General features: G+C 41.5%; 1 protein-coding gene across 4 annotated transcripts in view; it reads left to right on the forward strand.

Moving 5' to 3' along the window:
* The window catches only part of TAB3 (TGF-beta activated kinase 1 (MAP3K7) binding protein 3), a 52,329-nt gene that overhangs the window by 17,934 nt on the left and 21,964 nt on the right, over positions 1–12,431 (forward strand). For 3 of the 4 annotated variants that reach the window (XM_086618657.1, XM_086618672.1, XM_086618680.1), the window contains exons 2-3: positions 2,448–2,556; positions 3,407–3,517. The exons of the other annotated variant lie outside the window; for it this stretch is intronic. The gene's annotated coding sequence lies outside the window, so the exon portion shown is untranslated. The remainder of the gene's footprint in view (positions 1–2,447; positions 2,557–3,406; positions 3,518–12,431) is intronic. 4 annotated transcript variants of the gene reach the window in all.

Here is a 12,431-nt window from a genome sequence, read left to right on the forward strand (position 1 = left end):
GTTGTAGGTAACTTTCTCTCCATAGCAATACTCAGACATTTCTTCTTTGAGAAATGTTAGTCTCACACTTCTGAGAAGGAAGCTCACTTTCTGGAACAATTTGGATATTAAACAATAGTCCAGTATTTTTGCAGTTTGTTAACTAAGTTTCTCTCTAGAATAACCTCAGCCTCTGCTAATTGTTAAACTTGGAAATAGGAATAGCAGACTGTACTTAAAAAAAAATGCTGGTTTGATCCATGGGTTTGCTGTAGACCTTTTCCCATGCTTTATAATTGTACTGGGTTTACGGGAGGGGCTGCTGAAATGGCCACTGTAAGTAGCTGTGAAAAAGCTAAATGTGCTGGCTGTACGTGATGAGGTTTGGTGGCACCGGAGGGCTTGTGGAAATGGGCCAGGCTTCCCTGGCTCCAAAACCGATTGGACCAGCCTCTGGCCCGGTCAGACCCCCCATCCCCTCAGGCCAAGGCTGAGCCAGTCAGTGCCTCTGCAGGCCTTGCTCGTTGCTCCTTGGAGTGAGAGAACCATAAATTCCTAATGAAGTATTTACTAGTATCTGACGCAGCCTTTCAATATATAAGAGAGGCTTATAAGAAAGATGGAGAGAGACTTCTTACAAAGGCCTGACAGAACAAGGGGCAATGGTTTTAAACGGAAATACGATAGGTTTAGATTGGATAGAAGGAAGAAATTTCTTCTGGTGAGAGGGGTGAGACACTGGAACAGGCTGCTCAGAGATGTGGGTGCCCCATTGTTAGAAGTGGTCATATGGTTTCAAGGTCAGATTGGATGGGGCTCTGAGCAACCTGCTGTAGTGGAAGGTGTCCCTGCCCTCGGCAAGGGGGATTGGAACTAGATGATCTTTAAAGGTCCTTTAAAACGCAAACCATTCTATGATTCTATGGTCTACTTGGTAGAGTCGTTGCTGGCCAAGAACATCTTAGCTACTTGCTAAAATGAGTACAATTGTTCCAGTTAAGTAGTCGTCTTATCATACAGTATTTATATCTCCAACCGTATCCTGAGCTGCATCCAAAGAAGCGTGGCCAGCAGGTCGAGGGAGGTGATTCTGCCCCTCTACTCTGTTCTCGTGAGACCCCACCTGGAATACTGCCTTCAGCTCTGGAGTCCCCGACACAGGAAGGACTGGAGCTGCTGGAGTGAGTCCAAAGGAGGGCCACAAAGATGATCCAAGGGCTGGAGCACCTCTGCTATGAAGGGGGCCTGCAGGAAAACTGGAGAGGGACTTTTTACAAGGGCGTGTAGTGATAAGACAAGGGGCAATGGATTTAAACTGAAAGAGGGCAGATTTAGATTAGATATAAGGAAGAAATTTTTCACTCTGATGGTGGTGAGGCACTGGAACAGGTTGCCCAGAGAAGTTGTAGATGCCCCATCCCTGGAAGTGTTCCAGGCCAGGTTGGATGAGGCTTTGAGCAACCTGCTGTAGTGGAGGGTGTCCCTGCCCATGGCAGGGGGTTTGGAACTAAATGATCTTTGAGATCCCTTCCAGCCCAAACCATTCTATGATTCTATGGTAATGTAGCTATTAAAAGTAAATTATACTTTGCAGAGATTTGACTTGTATATAGGATAGAAATTGTTTTCACTCCTTTTCTTTTGCCTCTAAAGCAGCGGAATAAGTAAAGTCTCTTATTGTGAAATATTAGTTCTACCTTAAAGGACAGAAATTTAATCATTACCAAGGGCATAGAATAATGTGTGACTTGTTTTGAAAATGTTAGATATTTGTAAAGCAATACTTCTACCTCCTCTTCTACCTGGCTACTTGGTGTCTTAGTGCCTGATCGTTTTTTAATCTATGTAAACACTAAACCGTTTATATTGTTCCCATGACATTTTTTTTTTTAATGTCTTCTGTCATAGATGAAAGAGAAGAACAGTACATAGATAACACTAGTCCATTTAGATGTTGATAGCTTGCAGGGATGACAGACTGTAATGAAAGGAAGAAAAACAAAGCAAATGCCAAGGCACGCAAAGGTACACAAAATACATGCCTAAGAGAGAACAATGATTAATTACGATTTTTGAGTTTTAGTAACAACCTGTATCATTAACGTGCTTGTCGACAGACCACAGATGAAACCTTAGTCTTATTTCTTGAGTCCTGTTTCTAGGCAGTGTTCACTGTTGTGCCAAAAATGACTTTCCTCCATCCGGGATTCTCTTACCTCAGCATTGCATATTGCTTTCATGTGATGAAGACACACTACATTGTATCACAATATTCCTCGTTTATAGCGTCTTTGAAAATAGTTTCAAAAATGGATAAAACTGATCGTTGCTTAAGTTTAAGCTAATGGAGGAAAAAAAAGGCAAGTGAAGAAATGTCTTCATTTCTTTACACTCCCATTTCATCAGTGTGAGATAGTAGTATTCTCATCATGCTGGCTTTAACTTTAACAGATTTCATTCTGTTTCAGTACTCCGAGCTGTTCTAGGCCATCAGATGACACATCTGTTTAACTACTATATGGCCGTGTAACTATTGTATGGCTAAATGGACAGGGATATCAAACCAAGACTTGACAGGTGAGCTTATGTAACTTTACCATGAGACCAGTTAGTCAGCAGTGGTAGCTTGTCAGCTTTATTTTTAGTTTTATTTTGCTGTATACCTCTTTCCTGTGCTTCACGTTGCCTTCTTATCATCCAGGAGCTCTATGAATCTGTTGATCTTTTTATACACGTGAACGAATGTTCATCGTAAGACAGCTTGCCAAACCACGAAGTTGTGTTTTTAGTGATGTAGCCAGTCATCCTCAGCAGTGACAGCGTGCCGAGTTCAACTTTAAATTTTGACTGTTCTTCTTTTGCTTTGTTGAACTTAATGTCTGGATGAACTGGAAAACATTTTTAAATTCTGTTGTAGGTGTCTTTCCTACTCTGTGAAGCAATACAGTCCCAAAGCTGTGGGATGTATCACCCTGTAAATAAAAAAAAACTTCTGTAACAAATGCTTGTTGTGATTTGTGAGGTGGGAGAGTTGTTCTTAGTTATATGTAATCCTAAAGATTATTTTTGCTGGACCATTGCAGGGAATAGTAATCCTTGTTTTTTGTCATACATTGTGTTTAAACAGAGTGAGTATGTGACTGAAGATGGTTGTGAGGACAAATTACTCTCTTGGCACTGTTACAGCAGTTTAGTTTCTGGTATTTCTCAGATTTTAAGATCTTCCGGCTAGCAAATCTTTATAAATATGTCACATTACCGTAAAAGTATTTGCCTGCCTTTGCTTCAAGAGCAATCCAAAGTCTTAGCTGGCTTGATGTGAGTGTTCTGACATTTGTGGGATGAGCTGGTTCATTGTTTTTGCTTAATTGAATGATTAAATAAATGGAAACTTTATGTACAAAATTATTCTCTTTATTATTCCCAGGATCAGTATAGTGAGATGACTTTAAACCATTTACAGTCAGTTTAATATTCTACTGCAGACACCTTTGGATTTAAGCCAACAGTGGTTCCAGAGGCTGCTCAAGGATTAGAGGTGAGATTACGTGATTGCATCTGCAGCCAGGTCACATGCCAGGCATGTTTACAAGGCTATAATTGGGTGCAGATGCCTGTTAAATAGTAGGTATGTGTGGGATGGGATGTTAAAAACATGCTTTTGCTTAGTTAATCCTTTGTGCGAAGCAACTCAGTTTGAATCATCATCTTCAAATTTCATGTTTTTATACAAGCTTATGTACAAAAATGTTGCTATTTAACAGCTTTTCTTCTGTATGTTTGCAGTCATTGTAGGAAGCACCACAGTAATTAGACACCATAACATCTACTTGAGTATTGAAATACAGAAGTGAAACTGGGATGTGATCATATAGTAATGTAGACTTAGACCAAAATCATATTTATTTATTAAAACCACAACATTAGATAAAAACAAAAAGATATTAATACCTTGTCTAATAAAGTGCTTTCTAAATCTGTTGGCTGAGCTAATTCTCTTCTTGTCTTCTCACGTTTTACTATTGGCATGCAGTGTATGGAGGATATTCTAGCCTTTGGAAGCATGTAACCGATGCGTGAACGGAGATGTAGAAGGTATAATCATATCAGCAATAAAGAGCTGACTGCCTATAATCAGTTGGTCCGTCATAGTTTTCAGAAAGAATTTTTATGGAGGACAGTATTGGATGGACTGTGGGGAAGTGATGTGGAGTCTGAAGTACAGTTTCAGTTCTGACCTCTTGCTGAAGGTGTTCCTTCTGAGCTCAGCTGACCGTCAGCTTTCTTGCAATGCCACAACCATGTTCTCGAACTCCACTAGTGACAGCACTTGGCAAAATCTCTGTCCTGATTTAGCACTGTTCATGCAAGAACAGCTTTGATTCTTTTATTATAAGTCTGCTTCAGGTGAAGGTGCATTTTTGTTACAGCTTTAACTGATCAGTTGGCTTACTTGTGCTGAAAAGAGGGAGGTGCTGTTCCTGGTCCTATATCACTTTCCCCTTTTTAGACTTTATTCTTGCTTTCCACAGTGATGTCGCATTCAGTGGGCCATACGTTGTGCAGGGTAAGCTTATTAAACTAGCAAAAAGATTGGAGGGGTTTTTTTGGGTTGGGTTTTGGTGTTTGTTTTTTTTTTAGTTGATTTAGCAGGTTGAGTTAGCTGTGCTCATAGGAGAGGGAAGAAAGGTGGAGAAAGCTGTTAAGGTGTGTATGAGTTGTAACTCACTAAAACTGATCTCACTGCTTTTTCGTGCTGCCTCATATGCAGTAAATATTGACACCCTTGGAGGACTGCAGCCAAATCTCCAGATGACTCTGAAGGCAGTGGAAGTTTGTCCATGTCAGTTCTGGAAGCTAAGTTGACATCTGCCCCCTAAGCAGTACTTGCTTTTAGGATAACTTCATTCAAGAAACTGTAACAAATGTGTAATTCACAGAATAGTTTTCAATCTATATGCATGTATATGTAAACAAAAGCTTTTAAATCCTTTCCCAGTAGGACAGTTCCTAGGGACTTAACTTGCCCAAGTTTTTGTGTGGTGTTTGTTTTTTGTTGTTGTGAGAGGTTTTTCTTCCCTAAATAATAATAAATGCTTTGGACTAGGTCCTGAAGCTGGAATAGATGATATTTTACTTTTGTGAGAGGTGTAATGTTTTCATTTCATTTCATTTTCATTTCATTTCTTTCTTGGGCCATAGAGTTTAATAAAGATACTTCTAGTAAGTAGTCTCATCTTTTAAATGCAGCTTAAAACTTTGAGTTATAGTAGTACAATGAAATTATTTTCACAGTTGGGAAAATAATAGATTATTTGGAGAATCTGTTATGCACTGTGCCTGGTAAAGGAGAACACTGTAGGTCAGTACCTGGATGACTTTTTGGTAGGATTATTTCCATACTGTAAGACATCTTGAATTTAGGAATCTAGAAGGAAGTAGTCATGAAACATGAACATCCTAATATATGTTATTAATAAGCAACTAATTTTTTCAATTATATTTTTTAAAAAAGCTGTGATCGGTATAAAACTTTTTTTACTTCCTAAGCACTCTGTGCACTCTTAAGTTTGCTGTATACTTTACTAATATTATTTTATAGAGCAAGTCTAGTAATGCTAGGGTTTTTTGCTTCAAGTATGAATGGTCTGTGTTCTTCTAAAAGACTTTTCAGACTAGAGCAGATTTTTTTGAGAAAGATGGAATAACTTATTCTTGACACCAACTTCAGTAAAATAAGTAAATAGGAAAAATGCAATGAAAAAACTGAAAAAGTAATTTCAAGAACTGTAGCTAATTACCAAACTGAGAGAAACATCTCATGGATTGAAATTATCTCAGGAAGGAATATGATTCATAAGATGCACTCGCAACTTCTTTCCATTTAATAAACTTAGAACTAGTGGAGGCCTATGAAAAACACAGGGATGAATGTTTTAGCAGGGCCTGTTGCAACAGGACAAGGGGTGATGGTTTTAAACTAAAAGAGAGTAAATTCAGACTAGATATAAAGAAGACGTGTTTTACAGTGAGGGTGGTGAAACACTGGAACAGGTTGCCCGGAGGAGTTGGGGGTGCTCCATCCCTGGAAACGTTAATGGTCAGGTTGGACAGGGCTCTGAGCAAACTGATCTAGTTGAAGATGACCCTGCTTATTTCAGGGTGGTTGGACTTGGTGACCTTTGAAAGTCCCTTCCAACCCACACTGTTCTGTGATTCTCTGATTCTGTGATTCTGAATGTCACTCAGATTCAGAAGTCATGCTGTGCAGCCAGTTAATCTAGCATGGTTTTGAAAACAAAATGGCACGTTTTAGTAAAGCAACTACAAAGGAGTGTCAAGCTTTTATTATTGTTCTTCCATTCATATTTTTCTTTTGGACATGATCTCATTTTGATTTACCCTGCCATTTTTAGTGACAGTAAAATTTGGTACTGATCTAGATTAAGGAAACTGAATTTTAGAATTTCATATCTTTTTCTACTTCCTCAGTTCCTGTCCTCGCTCTTCACAGGTCTCCCTTTACTTATTACCAGAGAAATAAGGAAAGCTTATCAGGGTGGGTATTCAGACTCTTATTGCTCTTCTGTTTGGCTCAGAACAGAAATAAAGTTCTGAGTAGCATTGGTATGAGTGTTACTCAGAAGTTTTATGCCTAAATGTCAGTAGCAAATACAAACAAGAATGAGTTGTTGGTATCGGCAAATGACATTTAAACAGATAACAATTCGGAATTACTGTCATGAGTTTGGATTGTATAACTGTTTATTGGATTTGCTACTTCGTGTTTAGTGCAAATGAGTTTAAATGTCTCTGAAGTCGAAGTCACTTTTGCTTGGTGGAAGTGTTATATATGTTCACGTTCCTTTCAGCTTACTGATTTGTGTTAATATTAGTTTTCTTCTTTCTGTGCTTTACTGTTTTGTCCACCTAAATTTCATGGTATCTTCATACTCCAGTTCCTGAAATGTTTAGGCAGAATAGAACATCCATCTTTCCTAGCCTTCCCTGAATCCTTTTCTACCTCTTGGCTGAAAGCCTGTCCGTCCAGTGCAGGTGTTTGAAGGAATTGCCATGTGAGTGCTTAAGTAAAAAAAATCCTGCTACATGTATGAATCTGAAGGCCAAAAGTTATCTTCAACACTTAGATCACAGAGATGAACAAGGAGGAAAAAAAAATTTAATATAAATAATGGGTTGAGTTCATGTGAATACCATTCACTAAATCCGATTTTAATCTGTAGGTGTCAACATGCATTTGATTAGAAGTCGGGACAAAAAATACAAGAATTACAGTTGTGTAATATTTAGAGGAAAAAATGAGGTTCTTTGCCTGACTGTACTTAAAACCATCTGTGTTTTCTCATCCTTTTAATCTAAAGATTTAAATAATCTTTAAGATGAAAGAATTTAGGTAAATTATATAGAAGCATGATGCCTTTGAGGTGTTGCCTTTACAAACCGATTTGTTTATTATTGTGCTTTGTCTTGGTTTTTTTTTCCTCTCCCTCAAGGCCCAACTGTTTTTGTAAAACTCTTTAGAATCATAGACTAGTTAGGGTTGGAAGGGACCTCAAAGATCATCTAGTTCCAACATCCCTGCCATGGGCAGGGAAACCCTCCACTACACCAGGTTGCCCAAAGCCTCATCCAACCTGGCCTTCAACACTTCCAGGGATGGGGCAGCCACATCTTCATTGGGCAACCTGTTCCACTGCCTCACCACCCTCTGAGTGAAAAATCTCTTCCTTATATCTAATCTAAATCTGCCCTCTTTCAGTTTGAATCCACTGCCCCTTGTCTTATCACTACACACCCTTGTAAAAAGTCCCTCTCCAGCTTTCCTGTAGGCCCCGTTTAAGTACTGAAAGGCTGCAATAAGGTCACCCTGGAGCCTTCTCTTCTCCAGGCTGAACAGCCCCAATTCGCTCAGCCTGTTTTTATAGCAGAGGTGCTCCAGCCCTTGGATCATCTTCGTGGCCCTCCACTGGACTTGCTCCAGCATCTCCATGTCCTTCTTGTGTTGGGGACTCCAGAGCTGAACACGGTATTCCAGGTGGGGTCTCACAAGAGCAGAGTAGAGGGGCAGAATCACCTCCCTCAACCTGCTGGCCATGCTCCTTTGGATGCAGCTCGGGATACGGTTGGCTTTCTGGGCTGCCAGCACACGTTACCGGCTCATGTTGAGCTTCTCATCCACCAGCACTCCCAAGTCCTTTTCCTCAGGGCTGCTCTCAATCCATTCTCCACCCAGCCTGTACTTGTGCTTGGGATTGCCCCTACCCATGTGCAGGACCTTGCATTTGGCCTTGTTGAACTTCATGAGGTTCTCACAGGCCTACCTTTCCAGCCTGTCAAGGTCCCTCTGGATGGCATCCCTTCCCTCCAGTGTGTTCACAACACCACACAACTTGGTGTCATCTGCAAACTTGCTGAGGGTGCACTCGATCCCACTGTCCATGTCTCCAACAAAGATGTTAAATAGCACTCGTCCCAGTACTGACCCCTGAGGAACGCCACTCGTCACTGGTCTCCACTGGGACATTGAACTGTTGACCACCATTCTTTGAGTGCGACCATCCAGCCAATTCCTTATCCACCGAGTGATGCATCCATCAAAACCATGTCTTTCCAGTTTAGAGACAAGGATGCCGTGTGGGATAGTGTCAAATGCTTTGGATAAGTCTGGGTAGACGATGTGAGTTGCTCTTCCCCTGTCTGTCTGTCATGGTTTAGGCCGACCTGGCAACTAAACTCCGCACAGCCACTCTGTCACTCCTTCTCCAGTAAAGCGGAGAGGAGAAAAATATAAAAGAACTGAGGGTCGAGACAAGACCAGAGAGGGAGCACCCACCAACCATGGTCCTGGGCAAACAGACTCGGCTTTCTCAAAGCAAAACAGTTTATTAACAGTTACTTAAAAAGGACAAAGGGAAACAAAACCGGTTACTTGAGAGGATAAAGAGAAAACAAGGCCAGATCTTAAAAACAGCACCTCCCCACCTCCCTTTCCTTTTCTTCCCGTCTCTACCTCTCCCCCAGCAGTGCAGGGGAACAGGGAATGGGGGAGTGCAGGTCAGTTCATCCCATGTTGTTACTGCTTCTCCTTTTTTAAAGGAAGAGGAGTCCTTACACCATTTTCCCTTGCTCCAGTGGATCCCCTACTCACGAGAAAAATCCACAAAATTCTCCAGCGTGAGTCCTACCTGCAGAATGCAATCCTTCCCCATCGGATTGCTCCAGTGCGGGCTTTACCAGAGTCTCAGATTCTTAGGGAGTTGTTGCCACTGGCTCTGACATGGGTGGTCCCATGGACTCAGATGTGTCTCTGCCTTGTTGTGCGTCCCATGCTTCACAACTGTCCTCAGGCTCAAGCATCTCTTCTCCAACGTGGGCTTCTCCATGGGCTCCGAGTGGGTCTCTGCCCCACCGAGTCTGTCCTGGCTGCAGGGGGGCTGCCTGCCATTTTGCCACCAGTTCCGAGTTCCCCCGGCGGCTCTGCCGCAGCCATACCATCCTCAGTGGGTGGCGCCGGCCCGGCGCGGGCAGTGCCCTCCTCCCCTCTCCTCGCTCCTGGGCAAAGCACCTTTTCTGGTTTCTTTGTGCCAACTTAAATAGGGCAATTCGCAGAGGCGTTGATTGGCTCAACCCCTAGGGGGATGGGAGTCTGATCTGGTTCCAAAACCAGGGAAGTCACAGGGAGCAAATCCCCTCTCCTGCCACCAGAACCACCCCCTCCCCCCCCATCAAACCATCACACCATCAATGCTGTAACCTCATCATAGAAGGCCACCAAATTAGTCAGGCAGGATTTGCCCTTAGTGAAGCCATATTGGCTGTCACCAATCACCTCCTTATTTTCCATGGGCCTTAGCATAGTCGCCAGGACGATCTGCTCCATGATCTTGCCAGGCACGGAGGTGAGACTGACTGGCCTGTGGTTCCCTGGGTCTTCTTTTGTTCCCTTTTTAAAGATGGGGGCTATGTTTGCCCTTTTCCAGTAAGCAGAAACTGCACCAAACTGCCACGACTTCTGAAATATGATGGATAGCGGTTTAGCAACTTCATCTGCCAGTTCCCTCAGGACCTGCGGATGCACCTCATCAGGTCCCATGAACTTGTCCACCTTCACGTTCTTTAGATGGTCTCGAACCTGATCTTCTACAGTGGGTGGTTCTTCATTCTCACAGTCCCTGCCTTTGCCTTCTGTGGCTTGGGCAGTGCAGCTGGAGCTCTTGCCAGTGAAGACTGAGGCAAAGAAATCTTTGAGAACCTCAGCCTTCTCCCTATCCTGGGTAGCCAGGTCCCCCGTTTCCTTGCGGAGAGGGTCTACATTTTCCCAAGATCTCTTTTTATCACTGACATATCTATAGAAGTTTTTCTTGTTTACCTTAACTAACTTTAAGTTGAGGAGGCCTGAGAAACTGTCTTCCAGGTAACCTGTTTTCTGGAAATTCACTCGGGAATTATTTTAGTTGCTACATATATTAGTTGCGTAAGTGCACACCAGTATATAATTTATAAACTTCCAAGTAGTGTATATCAATCTAATTTATTTTTCAATTGGATCTCATTACTGATGATTCATACATCTTCATTTTAGGTGATTTAGTGCTTCAAAAATAACAGTAGTGAAATGGATTTACTTCTGTATGTATTTGAACACATCTGTGGGGAGTATCAAGACTATTGTAATTCTACTTTTTTGTTCATTCTTTCAGAAAAGAGGCATCAGTTGATTGATGGAACTGTTGACTATTTTCTTAACTTGCAAGATACACAAACAGCTTAAAGAAAGAAGATTAAGATGCTGTCTTCTTGTACATATAGTTTGGGCATATAAAAGGTGTGAAAAACTGATTAGTGTACTTGTTTAGGGCTTGAGTCATGCTTTGCATAATCCCCAAGATTCACTAATGTCTCCCGAGTCACCTCTGTGTGTTAACAAAGCGGGACCAATTCTGCAACAATACCCTTTGGTTTTGCCATTAGAACTGCCGTGTATGTAGCAATGGTAATTTATTCCATCCTCGTTAAAATACTTTTCAACGAGAGTTTGAGTATCCTCAACTCATTTTTGCAAGTTACAGATGCAGTAGCTTGCTTTCGTTGTGACTTTGGGTTGATTTTTTTGATGCATTCTGCTCTGTGAACTGTTAATAATTATAAGCCTGGTAGCATAGTGCACCTCGGCACGTCCCCTAGCCTATGCATGCCATGAAAGAAAAGCTTTGAGGGATTGCTGTCCTAGTCTCGTGTGGCTCAGTAGGAGCTCTTGTTGACTAAGCATCTTAGCTGTGTAGTCTGCAATGTGAACTCTTGGCTCTCTGAACAACTTGCCTCTCCGCCTGCTTGGTGCTGTAGAGCAGCATGGAAAGCAAGTAGTCTATTCCAGTCAGTTTGTGCCTGCTTAGGTTGGAAAACGTGCAGTTGGTTGTAGGCAAGTCCAGCAGAATAGGCAAGACGAAATGCTGGACAAATAGGTAGGACAAAATGTTGGACTCCTAAATAAGGCAGAAGTGAATTTTGTGGTATTGGCTGAAAAAGAACAGATTTCCACAGCAGTGTAGCCATGGAATCTGAGGAGTTCTGAATGATTGTGTGTTCATGCTTCTCAAGACAAATATTCTGGATTTCTTGTAGACTTTTCAAGGTTATCTCTGTAACTGTAAAGGCTAGAACCTTCAACTCTTCAAAGTGACAATGGAAATTTCTGTTATCCATTATTTGTGTTTAGAGGAGAACTCTGATGAAATTAATAGTTGGCCAATAACTGCCAACTACTTTGAGTGTAACACCTCTACTTACCACACGTGTTCAGGAAGTGTTAGAAAAAGCATCCAAAAAATCAGTAATTTAGATTATTATAAAAGCGTTGTGGAAAAACATTGTATGTATTCATAATGGATCTCCAGTCTGCTCACCCATGCTACGTTTGAATTTGCATTTGAAGAGAGAAGTGATGCAAAGGCTTTTGCTCATGCAAGTGAAATCCTTAAATTTATTGTCATCTATTTCAGATTTTCAGATACTGTCATTGTTATTTCACATGGGTTTTAACTGCAATGTATTCTGGTAGGGTGCTCCTCCAATACTGTGCTTCATCCCCTGCCTCCTGGGAAAAGGAGAGTTGTCTAGAAACACATAGAACTTGATTGCTGTCAGGTTTTCTTCGAGAGTTCCTGGGGTTGTCTGCCTTTCAGAGTATTATGCTTGTTTGTCAGTTAGGAAAGATAAGTTTTGTAGGAGATCCTCTGCTGTGAGTGTAGATACGAAGTTTCAACTGGCTTTGTCAGTGGAAACCCATTTCTTTTGAAAATAAAAGGAGTCTGCAGCGTTACTGCGGTGGACAGAACGTCGTTGTGATTATGCAATGTAAGTTTATTGTAGTGTTTCTTAAATCACAACAGGATAATTCACATATCTCACTGTTCTTTAAACTTGCCTCATTT

This window comes from Tauraco erythrolophus, chromosome 1 (assembly GCF_009769465.1).
Source record: "Tauraco erythrolophus isolate bTauEry1 chromosome 1, bTauEry1.pri, whole genome shotgun sequence".
Taxonomy (NCBI): Eukaryota; Metazoa; Chordata; class Aves; order Musophagiformes; family Musophagidae; genus Tauraco; species Tauraco erythrolophus.